General features: G+C 40.5%; 1 long non-coding RNA gene across 1 annotated transcript in view; it reads right to left on the bottom strand.

Moving 5' to 3' along the window:
* The window catches only part of LOC136008559 (uncharacterized), an 81,876-nt gene that overhangs the window by 28,863 nt on the left and 34,580 nt on the right, over positions 1 to 18,433 (bottom strand). Inside the window, exon 2 of the long non-coding RNA XR_010610138.1 lies at positions 8,032 to 8,240. This is a non-coding gene — a long non-coding RNA (uncharacterized LOC136008559). The remainder of the gene's footprint in view (positions 1 to 8,031; positions 8,241 to 18,433) is intronic.

Here is an 18,433-nt window from a genome sequence, read left to right as displayed (position 1 = left end):
TGTTCCAGCTAGGCTGAATTATATTGCAGTTCCAAGGCATGCTTGGCAACTGCTAATAGTGGCTGGCTATTTTTAGATGGGTTTTTCTGCTCTCTCTGTTCAGATCTGTCCTATTTAAACTGTATTTTCAAAAAATTTTAGATCAGCAATAGTTTTCACTCAAGTTTTGGGGTATATAAAAAGAATTTTCAATTAGATTGCTTTCACTTTGATTTTTCTAAAACAGTGGTATAATTATTTTGGGCCAAAATCTGTATCTCTTTTCCATGGCATGACAGTATCTCAGAATAAGGACTAAATTTTCGTAGAAACCCTTTGTCTGCAGGGGAACTTTTTTATTTCTCCAGTAATACCTGGTTCTGACACCTGAATATGAGCTATCAGTCTTTTCGAGGGTCCTGCTCCTCAGTCACAGAATCACAGAATCACAGAATCCCAAGGGTTGGAAGGGACCTAAAAAGATCATCTAGTCCAACCCCCCTGCAAGAGCAGGGTTTATTAGCATGCTTCCAGATTTGCCCTGCTCTGATTCAAAAAGCCAGAATCAGTGATGCCCTCAGTGTCTGAAAATGGCTGGGGTCACTTGCTGAGCTAAGAGTAGCAGAGGGAATAGAATTTGTCACCTTCAGTATCAATTGCAGTAAGCAGAAAAAAAATACTTTCTCGGTATTATCTCACCTGAACCCACACAGGTTATTGCCCTATATGGGGCTAATTCAGTTTGAAACCTATGGTTCAGAAAAATCAGAGGTGGGGGAAAGATGATTTGGAGGAAATACGTATAATAGATTTTCCAAGGGAGCTGCCAAAATTGTCACACACGCATGCACATGGGGAAAAATAGTGCAGTGGTGATGCTAGATCCTCTCTCAAGCCATTTTTAGCATCTTGCTAAGTGATGACATTCCCAAAGGAAGGGGACGTACTCGGGAGTATACATTAAGTGTACCAACAAAGTATGAAATATATTAATATGCCATGCAAGATTGCCTTGGCAAAGCCAAAACCAAAGGTCTAGTTTACTTTCCATTTCACAGGTATCTCTGGCGCAAGCATAGTTATTATTCTGCTTTCGATTACTGCTGTGAGCTTATTGTTATACTGGGGCCATGGAGGCAGACACTTCACAGGGCAATACATAACAGAGAAGCCACCTGCAACCTCCCGTGCTATCATATATACCAGAGCGATGTCTTCACAAAATGTTTTCCCTAGGGCAATTTTAAATCTACTTGATTTTTGACTCTCAGAAATACCCAGTTTTGGCTGCTAAATTTCTTTGGAGTGTTGCTGTGCAATGGAGCGTGGCAGCTGATGAAAAATCTGACCTGCTTAATGGAGGGCTACAGGTTGCACATCAGAAAAGAGAAGAAGCTCTTTTTCTTGTAGCTCACTATTAGAAGCTTCTTCAATGCTCTGCAAACTTATAAAGACTAATATTGCAGCTGCTGTAGGTAAATTTACAGACAGGGAATGAGAAAGCTAGAATGACAACTTTAATAAAAAATGTGGGACTTGGTTATTACCTCTCTTGTTCTTGTATACGTCAGGATTAACTTAAATTTTAAAAGAAAGAACTTGCTGCGTCAAAATGAGCATGGCCAGCAGATTGAAGGAGGTGATTCTGCCCCTCTGCTCTGCTCTGCTCTCATGACACCCCACGTGGAGTGCTGCATTTAGCACAAAAAGGACATGGGCTTGTTGGAGCAATTCCAGAGGAGGGCCACAAAGATGATAAGGGGGCTGGAGCATCTCTCCTGTGAAGACAGGCTGAGAGAGTTGTGGCTGTTTAGCCTGGAGAAATCTCAGCGGAGAACTTAGAGGAGCCTTCTAGTACCTAAAGGGGGCTTACAAAATAGCCTGTAAGGATAGGACAAAGGGGAATGGCTTTAAACTGAAGAGTTTTAGATTAGGCATTAGAAAGAAGTTCTTTACTATGAGACACAGGAACAGGTTGCCCAGAGAAGCTATGGCTGCCCCATCCCTGGCAGGGCTCAAGGCCAGGCTGGACAGGGCTTGGAGCAACCTTTTCTAGTGGAAGGTGTCCCTGCCCATGGCAGGGCATTGGAACTGCATAATCTTTAAGGTCCCTTCCAACCAAAACCATTCTATGATTCTAAGGTATTTGTCACCACAGCTAATGATCTGGATGTGTGTAAAGGATCTAATCAAAATGAACAAATATATTATCAGTTTGTATTTGCTTAAAATATTTATAAAGTGCATGACTGTGTTAGTTTGAGCACATTTGTCTTACAATAAAATCCAAAATTGCATATAAAAGAAAGGATTGTCATTTCAATTGCGTTCCACATCCCTGGTAACTCAAGCAGCTCCCTCTTCTCTTCTGCATGAGAGTGGCATATATAGGGCATGAAAGCATGAGCAGGGAACATTGAGCATTTGGAGAGCTCAAATGCTGTCGAATCAGGATTTTTTGAGGGACAATATGGGAGGAAATCCCCAACCCAGTTTTGGCCCTACCTGCTAAACTTGCTTTGCAGCCATGTGTCATACTGGTTTTTGTAAGATATGTCTCTGACAAGACAGGCACTGTATTTCTGCTGAATTTTCAAATAAGTGGGAGCAAGCGAGCCAGCAGCATGCAGCCAGGTATGCAACTGGCCCTGCTTGCTTCCTGATTCAAATATTAGTCTGTACTGATGCAGAAACTTTGCAGATGCTGCAACTCCATATTTGTGGGCTTTGCAGGCTGATTTCCCACTTGATTCAGGAGAGTTCCTGAGAAATTTCAGCTGTCTAGCAGGGCTTGGAAATTCTGACATGAAATAGGATGAGTTTGTGTCCTGATGGTGCTTTGCTAGTGGAAGAAAAGAAAGATGGGAAGTTTATTTGTGTGGCTGATGTATCACAGATGGTTGCAACCATTTCCCAGCTATATGCGTGACTTACTTTTTCTAAAATTAGCACTAATCATAACTCTGTCTAGTGAGAACTGCCTCAAGAGTACTGCAAGAACTGCTATATCATGGCCTAGAGAGAAAGGGCCCAAGTGCTGGAAACCGAACACAAAGAGCCACCGACAGCTTTAACAGCCAGCTTCAAAGGGATGAAAACTCCTAAAAAGCATATCTGGGCCACTGGAAAAAAAACATGTAAGGTGTTTGCTACCATACCAAGGCTAATGCAAGAAAAATAATATCTTTTTACCTTTTTTTAGTTATACATCATCTTCTTAAAGATCAGGGAATCAAAACCACACACACTATTCATGGATTTATGCTGGAGCATAATGCTGCTTCCTGTTTTGCTAGCTCTTCCTTACTTAATAATTCCTGTCATTTGATTTGTCTTTTGCCTTCCACCAAGGTTTTCAAAGAGCTAAATGCAGAGACTATTCCCCAGTGGCAACAGGTAATTGAAAACCAATCATTGTGTAAGTATAAGTAGGATTCTTTTTCTCCAAAATGTCAGTTTGCCTTAATCTAATTTGAACTCATTATGGGGCTTCTTCCTCAGCTCATGGCTCCTGCTTCTTGTATGCACATCTGTCTTTCCCTCCTTCTCCAGACACAGATGTTCAAAATACAGGTTTCTTTCCAGCAAAACCAAGGCTTCAGCTGCTACAAATTCCATTGCCAGACTTCTGCCCCATGCTACTGACAATAGCTTTAGGGACAGGAAGGGTGTCCCTGTGATGATCTGCCATTGTGAACAGGGCCTTGTTCCATTCCTGTTTGCACCAGGTGATCCTTGGTCATTTTCATGTACTGAAGGGTTCCATAGTGCAGTATCGCTACTCATAATAAGGGTGCTAGGGTGAAACTGCTGCATTACAGGTCTCACTGTCAGACAGCAGCAGTGGCTTTTTCCACATAGAGAGGGAAGCTGTCAACCAAGACAGACAGCAAAGCAGACAGGAGCAGGGACCTCACCAAGAACGCAGCCCCACACTATTCAAACACAAAGAGCAGAGCAAGTTCAGTGACATCAGCCTAAGTCAGCTGAGAGTTCAAACTGGCAGAGAGGTCTGCAGTGACAAGGCAGGTTTGAGGTCAAGCGGGGAAGCCCAGTGGGCAAGGCAGAGTCAGAATCAGCAAGGTACAAGACCAGGCACAAGCATACCCACAACACAGCTCAGGCAACAACCAAAGGTGAATGTCTAAACTGCAGTGCAGCTCCTAGCCAAGGAAGGGAAGGCCCTTGAAAAGGCTTCTCACAGCATTCCCACATAGCTCTTTTCACAGCAGCCTGGGCCCTGAATACACAGCTGTACAGTATCAGGGCTGTCCTTCAACACACAGGACACTAAATCCTTGGGTGAGAAGGGAAGAGTCTGCAGACCCTCTTAATGCAGTCAGGACCCTAACATTTATATCTTCATCCTTTTCTTACAAAAGAGGCTCAAGATTACCTGTGCCCCAAAAGTGGTATTTGAATATCAAATTCTAATGGAAGATGGAAGTGCTTAGGTGGGTCATCAAGTGTACCACTAACTTCCTGGGAGAGCATAGCTCTTGAATCACCACAGTCTCCTCTGAGGAACTGCTGCAGATTTCTAGCCATCATTTCTTGAGGTACATAATTTCTTGGTCCAGACAACTATAACAGATTTCTCATTCCCTCCTGAAAACTTAGTATAAGAGGTATTCTTGGTCTCTGGCCAATATCTCAGCTGTTATCAGAGGTAATTAAAAAAATCTGTGCTCCTCTTTGAATGATCATAAACTGGTCATTTTAGGAGATAATCTAAGGTAGAAATCCACTGTAACAGCCATAGCAATAAAATCCTATATTCTTTCATTTGGCTATAACTTAAATAATTACCAAACTACAGGAAACAAAAAATTTTCATGCTTTGTTATCAAGGTTCCATTCAATTAGAATAAATTTCTAAACAGAGGACTCTGAGCTTGCACATAGAAAAAGGTGCAGAGTATTATTCTTAGGAGTAAACCACTGACCAAACCAAGCTTTTCACTGGGAATAAGGTTAAATCTGTGTTTTATGTCCATGGGACCAGGCCCTTGAATTACATATTCTGTGTTAATTTGCTACATTCTTCCTATTTCAGACACAGTTCCTTTTTAATGTGGTAAACAAGACTTTGGAAGCCAATGTGAAAAGGCACTTGAAAGGAAGCTGTCCCTCAGCTCAGAGGGGGATTTCCTTAGAAGTCTAAATCATTTTTTGTGGCAATAGTTTAATTCTTAATGGCTGAAGTCTCAGGCCAAGTTCAGACAGGGCTGAGTTCAGAATGCATAGAGGTAATCTAACTACTTGTTACTACTACTAACACAAAAGTGAGTTTGATTAGAGCTCAATACCTCTAAAATGGCAGAATTACGCATGGTGTTGGGTTAGGTTGTGCTGACTGAAAATCAACACTGACATTCCTGGTGGAAAATAATTATTACTGAATTTAGTTGATATATTTGCTTTTGTCTCACAGTGGGAAGGACTGCATTTACTGCATGTAAAATGGTATGGAAGGAACGCAGATGCAGGGTGTTGTAGTTTTTTTCAGTCAAGCTTGTGCCATTCTGTTTACATTCCAAAATGAGGCCAAAGCAAATTTTCTGCATCCAAATGTGAGCTTCATTTTTGCTGCTGCAGTTATCAGAAATGCAAGCAATTGTAAATTTCTACCCCAAGATGAATCAAAAAAGTGCAGATTTTCTATAGCACCTCTCAGGCAAGTAGTCGCATCCACTGACTCCAAGAGACGAAAAGCTGCAGCACAGAGTGCTTCAGCTATTGACTCTTGTAAGAATAGCAATAAGCCAAGTTTGGGACTTTTGAACAGCTTCATCTAGAAAGGATAAAAATGCCAAGAAAAAAAGAGCTGTTTGGAAATTACTTAAAAACACACTGGGAAGAAGGATTTAAACAGTATAGAAGAAAAAAATATGCATTTTTATCACACAGGATTTATAAACCAACAATATGTTCATTTGAAGCATTCTCAATATGGTGAAAGTCTGAGATCCTTAAGGTGAGATTAGTGCAACGGGGGGATACACCATAGGGAGCAACTCATGCCAACAGAGGAAAGGTCACCACAGCTTTCCCATCTAGCCTGTTCATCCCTAAACATAGATTCTGAAAATCGTATTTTCATTTTTAGATGTTCCCTCCAATGAAATTGGGTTTTAACATAGAAAATTTATGCTCAGTGGTTGCATTTATCTTTTTTTTTTTTTTTTTTTTTTTGCTTTTGTTGGCTTAGATTACAGCTATAAACTTTCAGTGAAATAAGGGCACAAAAAAGACACAAAGGGTCATACCTTTACAGAATCATAGAATCTTAGAATCATAGAATGATAGAATCATAGAATGGTTTGGATTGGAAGGCACCTGGATGGTCATTTAGTTCCAAACCCCCAGCCATGGGCAGGGTCACCTTCCACTAGACCAGGTTGCTTCAAGCCCCATCCAACCTGGCCTTGAACACAGTCAGGGATGGGGCAGCCACAGCTTCTCTGGGCAATCAGGATACAGCTGGCTTTCTAGGCTGCAAGTACATACTGACAGCTCATGTGAGTACGGCATCAGAGTATGGCTAACATGCCTATCATATCGTGCCTGTTGAAGGAGTAGGTGTAGACTAAGCTTAAAAAAACTGATTGTGGCCTGCTATCAGCACAGCAAGCTAAAGAGTGAGTACCATCCATCACCCTTCTCTCCACAACTTAATCATTAACTCCCAACAGCTTTTAGCATTCCTGTGCCTCTTCTTTCCTCACAGTGAGGCAAGTTTGATGCTAACATACATTTGTGCTTTCTCAACGAAGCAAATGAGGTCACACAGATGAAATTTGAGAGCAAGATTACTGACAACATTATGCTCAGTTCATCATTTTGCCTTTATATTACCATAAACAGGGTTGTTTCTTGATAATAGAAGGCTCAAGTCAAGTCAAGGATGTTAGGTATTCTACTTAAGTTCCAAGGGGCTCAGAAAGAATGCCAGATATCTCTGAGCCCAGGATTCCTGCTCAGATAACTTCCATACTGATTTATGAATACAGCAGCAGGGGAAGTAAAAGGAGGCAGAGGATCAGGGGGCAGCACTGAGTTCTGTGGCAGTCCTGTATGATTTGAGCACCACAGGTCAAAGAGAATTATTTTCAAATGCATTAGGAAAATCAGCTGTAAGAGCCATGGAAGCAACTCATTCGTTCAGCCCCTTGGTCACTAGTTTATCCGTGTACCCATTTCCCATTTGTTCTAGTGGAAGGAGTCCCTGCCCATGGCAGGGGCATTGGAACTGGACGATCTTTAAGGTCCCTTCCAACCCAAACCATTCTATGATTCTACTACTCCAAGGTGAGCCAGAACACCTCTTTTTCATTTTGCACATTTACATCCTAACTTTTCCTCTCATATATATTCATTTTATACCTGTGTCATTCAGTAGAGTCTTCTGCTGTCATAGCAGAAGAAACAGGTCCCTAACCCGATATCTCCTGTCTGAGACTATCATTATCGACCAAAGGATTAGCTGGGTGTCTACCCTGTGGGCTAATAACTCAAGGGGAAGGAACTATTACAGCTCCTAGCCTTATTTTAGGATAGCACTTCAGCTCTTGCCTTGCAGATTAGTCTTCATTGTCCAGGTAGAAGGAATAATCAGTTCTTATGTTCCCTGCACACTGGCAGCCTGAATTGTAATTGTAAAGGCCCAAGGGTAAAGATCTCATCTGAGCCACCTTTATTCAAGGTGAAAGCCTAAGGAATTTTGATTTAAAATCTTCTATGTGAATTAAGCTAATACCTAACAGGACAGCATGCTTGCTCAACCACTTCCATTAATTTCTGAGCACTAACAATTACATCAGATAAATGTTCCACATTTAAAACCCCTTGAGGAGAAAAGCAGTGAAGGGGCTGGGGTGGGATTAGGATCCCATTTTTACCCCCAGACAAGAAAAACATCTGCCCTCTTCCTCCTCTGCCAGGTCTCTCATTCCCAAACCTGTCTCATGTTGTGATGATGATGGTTATTCAGGCTGCAGGACTGTAAACTCTGCACTGCAGCAGCAAGTTACAGCTACATTTGTTACTCACTCAGGGACCAGTTCCTTGCTTCAAACTGTGCAGAAGGCAGGCTTCTCTCTTTCTGGGTTGCCAGTAATAAACAAGTATGGCCACATCTTCTCCAGGGAACTCAGGTTATTTCTAGTTGTGTCCACAGGTGCTCTCACTCTCCAGGAAGAATAAAACATCTGTGGAGAGATGAGTTCTTGAATGCATTTTTTAAAAGCACTGGTGACTTCCTGAAAAAAAAAAAAAAAATCAGTATTTGTTACAATCAACAGTGTTACATAGGGGCTTCAAAATGTCAGTGATGGCCTGAGCAGTGACTAAAAACAACAGATTTATGTTCTACGGTAGCTACTCTTCAATAAGTTCTACATTTACTCTGATTTACAAAGCAAAATAGGATTACTCTCTCTCCTCTTCCCAAGTATCATTTATTAAACTCAGTGTTTCAGAAGTTCTTAAAGCAGGTAGGTTAGCAGCCTTTAAAAAGTGTTCCTCATTTATTGGTAGCACTCACAGTTATATGAGCAGAACAAAAATTAAATGGGCTACTGATCCTCCTTTCCAGGCCATCAGCCTCTCACTGTGCATTTCCTACATCTTCTAAGCTAAGCAATTGCAGACTGTGGCAGTGTCATGGTTTCAGCTGTAGCAATCATTTTTCTTCTTCTTAGTAGCTGGTGCAGTGCTGTGGTTTTGACTTTCAGCCTGGGAACCGCACTGATAGCACCAATGTTTTCAGTTGCTGCTCAGTAATGTTAAGTCTGACCAAGGACTTTCTGAGCCTCATGCTCTGTCAGGGAGGAGGGGAAGCTGGGAGGAAGCAGAGCCAGGACACCTGACCCAAACTAGCCAAAGAGGTATTCCATACCACAGCACATCATGCCTGGTATATAAACTGGGGGCAGTTACCTGGAAGTGCTGGATCACTGCTCGGGTTGAGCTGGGTATGGATCAGTGGGTGGTGAGCAGTTGTATTCTCTTCCCTTGTTATTTCCCTTATCATTATTATTATTGGTGGTAGCAGCAGTGGTTTGTGTTATACCTTAGTTACTGGACTGTTCGTATCTCAACCCATGGGAGTTACATTCTTTCCATTCTCCTCCCCATCCCTCTGGGAGGCAGGGGAGGAAGCAAGGGGTGGAGTGAGTGAACGGCTGCATGATTCTGAATTACCAGCTGGGCTTAAACCATGACAGAATGTCAGATGAATATCGTCCCAGTGGTTAAAATCCTTACCTGACCAGCTTGCAGTTCCTTACCACAAACTCCCTCTACAACCTTCCACAAATCCCAGGCCAGGACCTTACGGTGTTCATTGGATGCTAGCACTTCAGAAGGTTGTGGCTGCACCCATAAACATGATGCCTGGTTCTGGGAGCAGGCTTCACAATCTGTATGGGGATTTTTCTCTCTTTCTCCTTCCCCTGTACATGTGTACATCCCAGCCATTCAGAAATTTACCTCCCTAGACTAGGCTGAGGAAAATGAAGGAACACTGGTTCTTCAATGTGACTTGGAAGGAGGAAGGCAGTAGGCTGGACAACATCTTCATGAGCAAGGAGTTGAAAATGAGACTGAAAATAATGAGGAAGATATAGAAAATGAAATCACTTGTAGCAACGAGAGATAATATGGGGAAGGGATTGAAGAAAAAAATAAGGTCGAGATTAGATGTTTGAGTTAGGAAAGCTGCAAGGAGGAAAGCCAGGGAGTATGAAAGCCTGAGCTCAGGTGGAAAACTGTCAAAACCAGTGAGTTATCTGTTTTTCACATACAATAAGAAAAACACCCTGTGAAAAAATCATTTGAGAGTCCTAATGTATGTACTGCACATGATAGATTTATCCTACCCTAAGCATTGTTCTCTTATGCGTTCGTTTGCCAAAGCTAATTTGGTCATTAAGTCCTTAACAAAGCTGTAGATTTCCATCAGTTTTACCCCCAAACAAGGAAAGTGCTTCCTGTTTTTCAACTAATTCTTTCTCTTCAGAGGGAGCCAACACCTTCTGCTAACTCAAATGCCAGATGGCGCATTTGGATGTATTTAGACATGACCCACTTCACAGGAGGGAGTGCTGCCCATATGATACCTGCACCCCATGGCTTTGCATGAGGGACCAAACTTCAGCAAACTGATAAGGCTGAATGCAAAGCAATGCTGAACCCAGCACTATGTACTGCAGGTGATTTATCGCATTAGCAGCTCAGCTGGATGCATCAGGAATGTGATGCCTTCAAACTAATAGTACTTACAATTGAATAAGCTGCAAACGTATCTTTCTGGTCTGGCTTAGAGAAGAAAGTAGTCAGAGCCAGAGTGGAAGAAAGAAGCCTGTATTTCTTTTTACCCACATTTCTAGCCTCAGCCTGTCAGAGGGATATTTTGCACTCAGTTTTGCTCTCTGGCAGTATACAAATATCTGCTATGAGTCTCTAAAAGTCAGCTGTTGCTAATCTGCCTAAACTACCTTCACAGTGCCTCGCTACCCTCACAGTAAAGTACTTCCTAATAGCTCATCTAAATCTACCTTCTTTTACTCTAAAACCATTACCCCTTGTCCTACCACAAACAGGCCCTACTAAAAAGCTTGTCCCTATCTCTCGTGTAGGTCCTCTTTAGTTACTGGAAAGCTGCTATAAGGTCTTCCCGGAACCTTCTCTTCTCCAGGCTAAACAACCCCAGCTGCCTCAGCCTGTATTCACAGGAGAGGAGCTCCAGCCCTCTGAGCATCTCCATGGTCCTCCTCTGGACTCTCTCCAACAGGTCCATGCCTTTCCTGTTCTAAGGACTCCAGAGCTTGACTCAGTACTCCAGGTGGGGTCTTGTGGGAGAGGAGTAGAGTAGCAGAATCACCTCCATTGACCTGAAGCTGTTTTTCCACCTGTAACACTTTAAAGATGTCATTGGGAAACAATTACAGGATTAATATGTCCCATTTACATCAAAATGACTGACTACCAGGACACATATATCAGAAGTAAAATCCTTAACTTACAGTGTCTTCAAAGTCATTAATTACCTGCTTCATTTTGCAACCATCAGATTTAGGATGTCACAAGCTAGAGGGTCTCTAATGACTAATCCTTTCTGAAGGATTCTAAGTTCTAAATTCTATGTCCTTTTTGAATATCTTTATACCTTATACTCAATGGCAGCCTGCAGCATTGAGTTTAATGATTTAATCATGCACCCTATGGAAAGAGAACTTGCTTTTGTTTGCTCTTAAACCTGTTACCAAATAATTTCACTGAGTGCTCTGTACCTTTCATACTGTGAGAAATAATGAACAGCCACTCCTTAATCACCTTCTCTGTTTTACTCATGGTGTTATAAAATTTAACATAACTCCCCCTCCTCCCTGCCACAGTTTGTTTTCCAGGTTGAAGGGCTCAAGATTGCTTACTCTTTTGCTGTGGAAGTTGCTGCATTTTGCAGATTAATGTTGCCATTCTTCTTAGCATCCTTACCAGCTCAAGTACAACCCTCTCAAGATGAATGGCAATGATTTTATTAAATATGAAATATATTTGTGAAAACAGAATATTGACTCCTACAATTTCTTTCCTATTCTTCAACATGATGTTAATCCCTGAGAAATCTTCTGGATTAGATCATGTTAACTTTACATGCCTTTGGTAAAAGATCTTTTACAACGATTTTTTTTTAATCCATATGTAGAAACAAATGCAATCATCCACTCGACACCTTCAAAAGGCTGTAATAAGCTTGCAAATAAAAAGATATCTGAGCTGATTTTCCCTATATTTCATATTTAAACTTCACCCACTGACTGATTTTATTCTCTCTTCCAGTTTTTACAAATTTGCTTGGTACAAAACTCAGATTTACTGTCCTCAGAACAAACTCTGTAGCTCTCTTAAAGATACATGCAGCATCTGCTTCTATTTTTAATGTATAAAAATGCTTTTGGTATTCTGGCTGCAACTGTCTCAGCCTTTCTATTCATGCAAATAAATACCTAGATTTCAGAATATGAATTATGAATTGACCAGTAAGATAATATATATTTCATGATTGGAAAAAGTTTTAAATAGACACTTTCCAGGCAATAATTTCCAGTCATTCACTTTCACTTATTCCCCTTCTCTTAGATCTCAGACCTTGTATTCAACAGAAAAATACTATCTATAGAGACATAATTCAACAAAGTCTGCACATGGAGATTTATTTTCCTTCTAGCCTGAGTAATTCCACTCCTGGAGGGAGGGTTGCAGGCCATCCTTTCCACCAGAACCTGAAGGTAAATGCCCTTTTTGTTTTATGGAAATTAACAGGAACAAAGTGCAGTGCAGCCTTAAAATGTGAACATACTTGAGGTGCCCATGTCTTTACAAAGACCTTCCATGTCCTGGCAACAAAAATCATTATACAAAGAAAAAAAAGCTCCAAGCGTACTAAAACCTGATTCTATAAGTAGAGACTTACAGATTGAGGAATTAAGAGATGTCTATACATGATTTTGAAAATCTCTTCACCCACATTGTGCAATGCTTTGCCTCCAGCCCAAGGTCTTGCATTGCAGACAGTATCTTGAGAAATCTGTCGGAACTGAGATGTTTTCATGCAGAAACCCCTTGATTTTGTACTTGGGTGGATACAGGAAAGCCTGGAGCTTGCAGTAGTAACTCATTCAGCACACCAAGCAAAATAAATCAGCTAGCTGTGAATGGCTTTCTGAAGTTGCAGGGAATTCAGTATGGCAAGAAAGTGATGTAGCTCAGCTGGTTTCCTTGTAAAGGGGAAAGACAGCACAGCAGCACCCAGCTGTAGCCTTTGAACAGAGCAGCCTTGTGTTACGGAACTAAATGGGAAACTGAGAAACCAGGGAACAATTTTCCTGCTTGCAGGCCTCCTTGACCATTTAAAAACCTCTTTTAATCTCTATCTGTGAGTTCCCTGATGCAGAAAACAGGTTAATAGCATGGCAACCTGAAAAAAAGAAGGGCTATTTTTCTTGGCTAAGCAAACATACATACATACATGTATGTCACCTCCATCAATGCCACGCTTTGCAGAAATATGTCAAATGTTGTCAGGCAAGATCCACAGGTTTAAAAGAGCTTTTAATTAACATTGCCCTGCCTCTCAGGAACATTGAGAGAATGAATACACTGAAGATATAAGGTGCTTGTCTAGCAAGAGGACTCACATAAGTATAAATGAAACTCAGTTCAGTTTTTATAGAATATTCTTCCATCTGACTGATTGAAATAATAATATCATATAGTTCCTGAGATCATCACCTGCAGATTTATACAACAGCCAGATCTCGTTTTCAGGAAAAAATATTAATTGCAGCCTATTATTAGCCATGAAAACATCCTTTAGTGTTGTGAGTCCTGGTTCATGTCACTGTACTTTCTAAAAGCAATACCCTTAACTTTCCTCAACACAATGTTTGTGTTAGCATGGATAAGTGCTGGCTCTCCAAGGTTTTATTATGAAAGAAAATAGGCACATGTGAAAGGCCTTGAATAATATCACGTGTATTTGGACTTCTGCGGTGGAGGACTGATGCTGCCATAGCAACAAAGTCTCTGGATTGTTCATATTTGAAACCACCACAGTTAAACTCCCTGTTGTGACAGAGAACAGCTGTATCACTAGCCTGTGGTCACCTTAATTTTTGCAACTGCAGTGGTCTGCAGTTCTTAGGGGCTGTATTTCCGTATGATTTTACATGCAGACTGGTGCTTCTGTAGTCCTTCCTCCCACCTGACCATGTACATGTCTGTATTTACATAGCTGGGTACCAAAGCTGTAACTGAAGTTGGGCATTTCTATGGTATTATTGTCTTGATGTTGGTATTATGTCATTCTGAAGTATAATCGCTGGAGTTCTAAATAAATATATACACTTTTTTGCAGTTTATTTTATATATTTATATGTATACATTGCACCCTCTATCACAAACTAGAGGCAGCAAAATAAGCCTTTTACCAGACACATGCTTCTGATACATCTTTTCTTTCTGGGCTTAGCAGAGGTCTGGTTTAGGAGTCTGCCTCTCTACTTACAAATTGTAATGCTTGAAAGCTTATAGATGAGATATTTTAAATTTCTGCCTTTTCCAGCATTAAGCTGGTTTTGCAATATCACACTTTAGATGCTCAGTTTTTTTCACACTTCTTAAAGCACTAATTATCCTTTTCAAGCACTGATCTTTTTCATATGCTCAATCTTTACAGCAATTACAGTTACAAATTTCATAAACAAATACTATTACAACAATGTGAAGAACAGAGATAATTTCTGAATCATTTTAATGTACTTGGTACAGCTCCTGGGTTACATCTTTTCATTTCTCAACTGTTTGTACTTTCACATTAATACCATATTTTTTCTATTTATCTACAGCCACTGCTACTCTAAACTTGGCTCTTCCGCTCTCGGGTCACTTTGTTGGAGTAAAGGCTCTCTCTAAAGGTAGATTATATTTTCATTTGTTTTCAGGTCTTTCTATGTATAGTAATTGCATTGGGTATCTTCAAGATGAAACAGAATCAGTTGTTCTGGTGTAATTTCCAGCCCCTTTATAATTTGCAATTGTTCCCAGTCAGAAATAGCATATTACAGAAGAGCTGCTACCTATTAAAATATTGCTGGTGGGAATCCATCAGTGAAAATGTATGCTCCATTAGTGAAATTTCCATTACTGAAATTAGTTATATAGCCAACATAGCCACCTACTAAGTGTTGAATCAACATTCCTTTCCCTCCCTGCTTCATAACTGTCCCACAAGTCATAGTAGAGCTATGCTCTACTATGCTCTACTTCTGACCACTGCCACCCCAGGGAAATAAAATGGGAGTATTTTTAGATATAGAGTTTCTACTACAAAGCAGAAACTTGCCTGTGAAGGGGAATTATCCATACAGCCATAAGGACGTAGTTAGACTGCTACTATGGAGACAGTGGGACAACTGCTGCAGGTAGTTTCTTTCAGGATTTGGAATGTCTCTTTTCAGTTTTGTATGTCTCTTAAAAAGCACCTTAAGCCAAAATGAAAACAAGCTTAAAATAACATATATGTTCACAAGGGGACTAAAATCAGCATACTCTCAATGATATAATTAAAGGGGGGTGGAACTAGATGATCTTAAGGTCCTTTCCAAACCTAACTGTTCTATGATTCTATAATTCAATTGAGATGATAAACTTCCCAAGAAAAAAACATCCTTAAATAAACTTTTCAGTTCCGCATTAGAGGCTCTTTGTCTCACTTTAATAAAAAAGTGTGTAAAACACAAACTCACTACCACATAAGCTGCTGTATCTCATGCTACCCCACAGAATGAGATGGCTAGGCAGTGGGTCTTGCATCTACATGTGTTACGACAACAATCCTGAATACAGGCATCTCAGAGGAACAGTTACTCTGTAGCTCACCTTAGTGGAAATATGCTTTTCACTTCTGACACTGAGACCCCTTTGGTATTTGGGTAGCACTGGTCATTCAGGCTGCTGTTGTTTCCCTGTCTAGCACCAAAGGTCCCTTGATGTCAGTTCAGTAGTGTGGAAAAAAGATTATGAAGCACAATCTTCACTCAGGTTTTTAAAACACCCTTTTATCTGTGACCAGAGGCTAGCACAGGCTGTTCTATTGCTCTCGATAAATTTCCATTGCCTCTGAAGATTAACCAGCTTGGGAGCCTTTAATATATCACCATTATTACATTTGCCTTTGGTAAATGTACCTAAAACATCTTTCCAGAGGACTAAATTGCAGCATAGCATGGGAGATGAGAAACTGCTATTCATAAGGTACTGTCTAGCAAAGGTTAGCTTATAAAAATGCATGCTGACTTAGGCAGTATTCTTCATTGCCATTTGGGGGATGACGATTTGGTTATAATAAGACTTGTTACATATCCAGGAGTGTCCGCACACAATATATAAATAAGAGGAAGTGCTGAGCTCTGAAAATAAATCACTTAACTTTGCTTGAAGATTTTTAGGAAACTCTAAGGGCTGTGAAGATAGAAAAATTGCTTAAAATACTTCCATTTGTCTTAAGAAAAGCCAGGTTTTGGTGGGCAGTGGGATGCAAAGCCAATAAATACTTCATCAGAGGCACCTTCCAAAGATAGCCAGGACACGGCACTGAAGAAATGAGTCAAATGCCAGTTCTTGCTTGACAAGTTAGTTATTTTGGAAAAATCAACTACCCAGCATCTATGTAGAAAGCTTGGCCTGTCAGTGACAGTTCTTCCTTGGACTAAGCATGAGAAAGGACTGTGGTAGCAGAGAACCAGAATTTCATGAGCCTGGCAAGTAAAAGCAGTGCTGGAGCTCAGTACTTTACCTCCTACAGTATGCATCCATTTGCTTACCTACAAAAAGAAGGAGGAAAAGCATGCTGAGAAGAGCTAATGCTGAGGTCCCTGCCTGGCCAGGTTTTACAGGTTTCTGACAACACTTTAGTTTTCAAAACATAAAACACATGTAGAAAAGAACATTCATAAATCATTAAGTGGCCTGGAGCCTTACAGATGCATTCAGATAGCATGGGAGTCATTAATGTGTTACAATGACAGGGAAAATGTCTAGGAGTTCTTCTGGTGATACGGGACCTAAAGATGATGGCAATATGTTCCTACTATCTAGTTTGCTTCAAAATTTTATTATGTGGAGCTGCACCCTAGAATTTTACATGCAAATTAGTGCCTCTTAATTCTTCCTCCCATATAAACCAAAGCATTAACTGGGCCATGTTTTCAATAAGTGGAGTCCCATATGCGTACATCTCTGCTTACATGTCCAAACCCCAAAGCTGTGCCTGCAGCTGAATGTTTTGATATCTGTTATTTGCATGAAAATTGTTGTTACTAAGGGTAAAAACACAAGTATGTTTTGTATCAAATTATAGGCCTCAGTTTCCTGGAAAGACTTGAGCATATGAATTGATATAAATATGAACAATAGATTGCCTGATACGTTATCTCCTTTTGGGCTCATTCAAGTGGTAAAAATTGGCTCCATAGCTGTGAAATTACTTATCATTTGGATGGTAAGACATCCAAACATTACATGCTGACTCAAAACATTGTGGTGTCATTGCACTCCCTGCATCACCAAAGACATGCTGGATTGCTTCAGGCAGCTTTTGTTACAGGGACCCTCCAGCTAAAGTGGAATTGTCCCATAAAATCACAGCTAGCCATTTTGTTAGCAAAGTAGTGAAGTGCACACTCATCTCAAAGAACTGCTGTAAATTGTCTTCCTGGTCACAACGAGGCAACAGGAAAGGAATATGCTTTGAAACAGGCATGTATTTGAATCACAGCACTTCCTTAAGTGGACATGTTTGTATAGCAGCATACACTTTGCTCAGAGTTCTTCCTGAGCATAAAATCACTTGCCAGAGCTTTGCAGGGTCAGAGCAATGTGCACACAATTTTTTTAAAGTTAAGAAGTCTGGTCATGAGCAATATTCTTAGCTCTCTCTCCTAGTGCACTAATTTCCCAGAGCTTCTTTTATATTGAGTTCTTTAACACAATATTTTAGCTGTTCTGGATTGTAGAAAAAGTTATCTCATCCCATTGGCTGCTAAAGCATAAGCAAAAGGAGGTTCATTTCCCTGGCTGAATTTAATCTGTGAATAGTTCATCATTTTTACAGTTGGCTTTTTTACTATTTTTCATTAAAGTAAGCATGCAAAATAATGCAAATTATTCTGGCGAAGGGAGCCACAAAGTCAGGTGAAGAATATCTGGGGCCTGCTCCATTTAATCTTGAATATTGTCATCACAGGATAATGTTATAAACAAAAGTTTTCCAGGATGTGTTTCAGATTTGTGAAGGACATCTCTCTGGTCATCACCTTCCTTCTGTGTCATGAGTTCGGTAGCTTGGAAAAGCTGCACATTGTTTGCTACAGGCATGTATTTTGAATATCAAGACATGATCTAAAATTTATACAAGATAATTTTTGCACTGGGGCAATTCGCAGCTTTCACCAACGCCGATCTTTCCTAAATGCAGAGAAATGAGTCTTAACTAGCTAGCCCTTCTGAGAGTGCTTCTCCAAGTAGGAGGGAACAGTGCCATCTATTGATTGGGTGGTAAAATGATGTCTCCCGTCTGACATTCAAAACACTTCGGGAGTTGTTAAGTGCCTTCTTCAGAACACCAGCCTTGCTCCAAAGTCTTTGTTTTCATAAGTGTCATGCTTCAGTAGTACATTCTTGAGAAGGAAAAGACCTAACCCCCACAGCTCCAAAGTGTGATTATTTTAGCTATTAAACACTGCAATGTAGAACATGGGACAGTTAAGGAAGGAAAAAAAATAATAAAAAAGGCCTTATACTGCTTTCTTCCTAATGTTTGATTTAGGCTCTTTCTACTATTTAACTTACTAGCTATCTAGTGAAAATGTAGATGTGTATAATAAGCGGT

The sequence above is a fragment of the Lathamus discolor genome, chromosome 2 (genome assembly GCF_037157495.1).
Source record: "Lathamus discolor isolate bLatDis1 chromosome 2, bLatDis1.hap1, whole genome shotgun sequence".
NCBI lineage: Eukaryota > Metazoa > Chordata > Aves > Psittaciformes > Psittacidae > Lathamus > Lathamus discolor.
The sequence above is the reverse complement of the archived record's forward strand: the minus strand, read 5'-3'. Positions and strand labels throughout refer to the sequence as shown.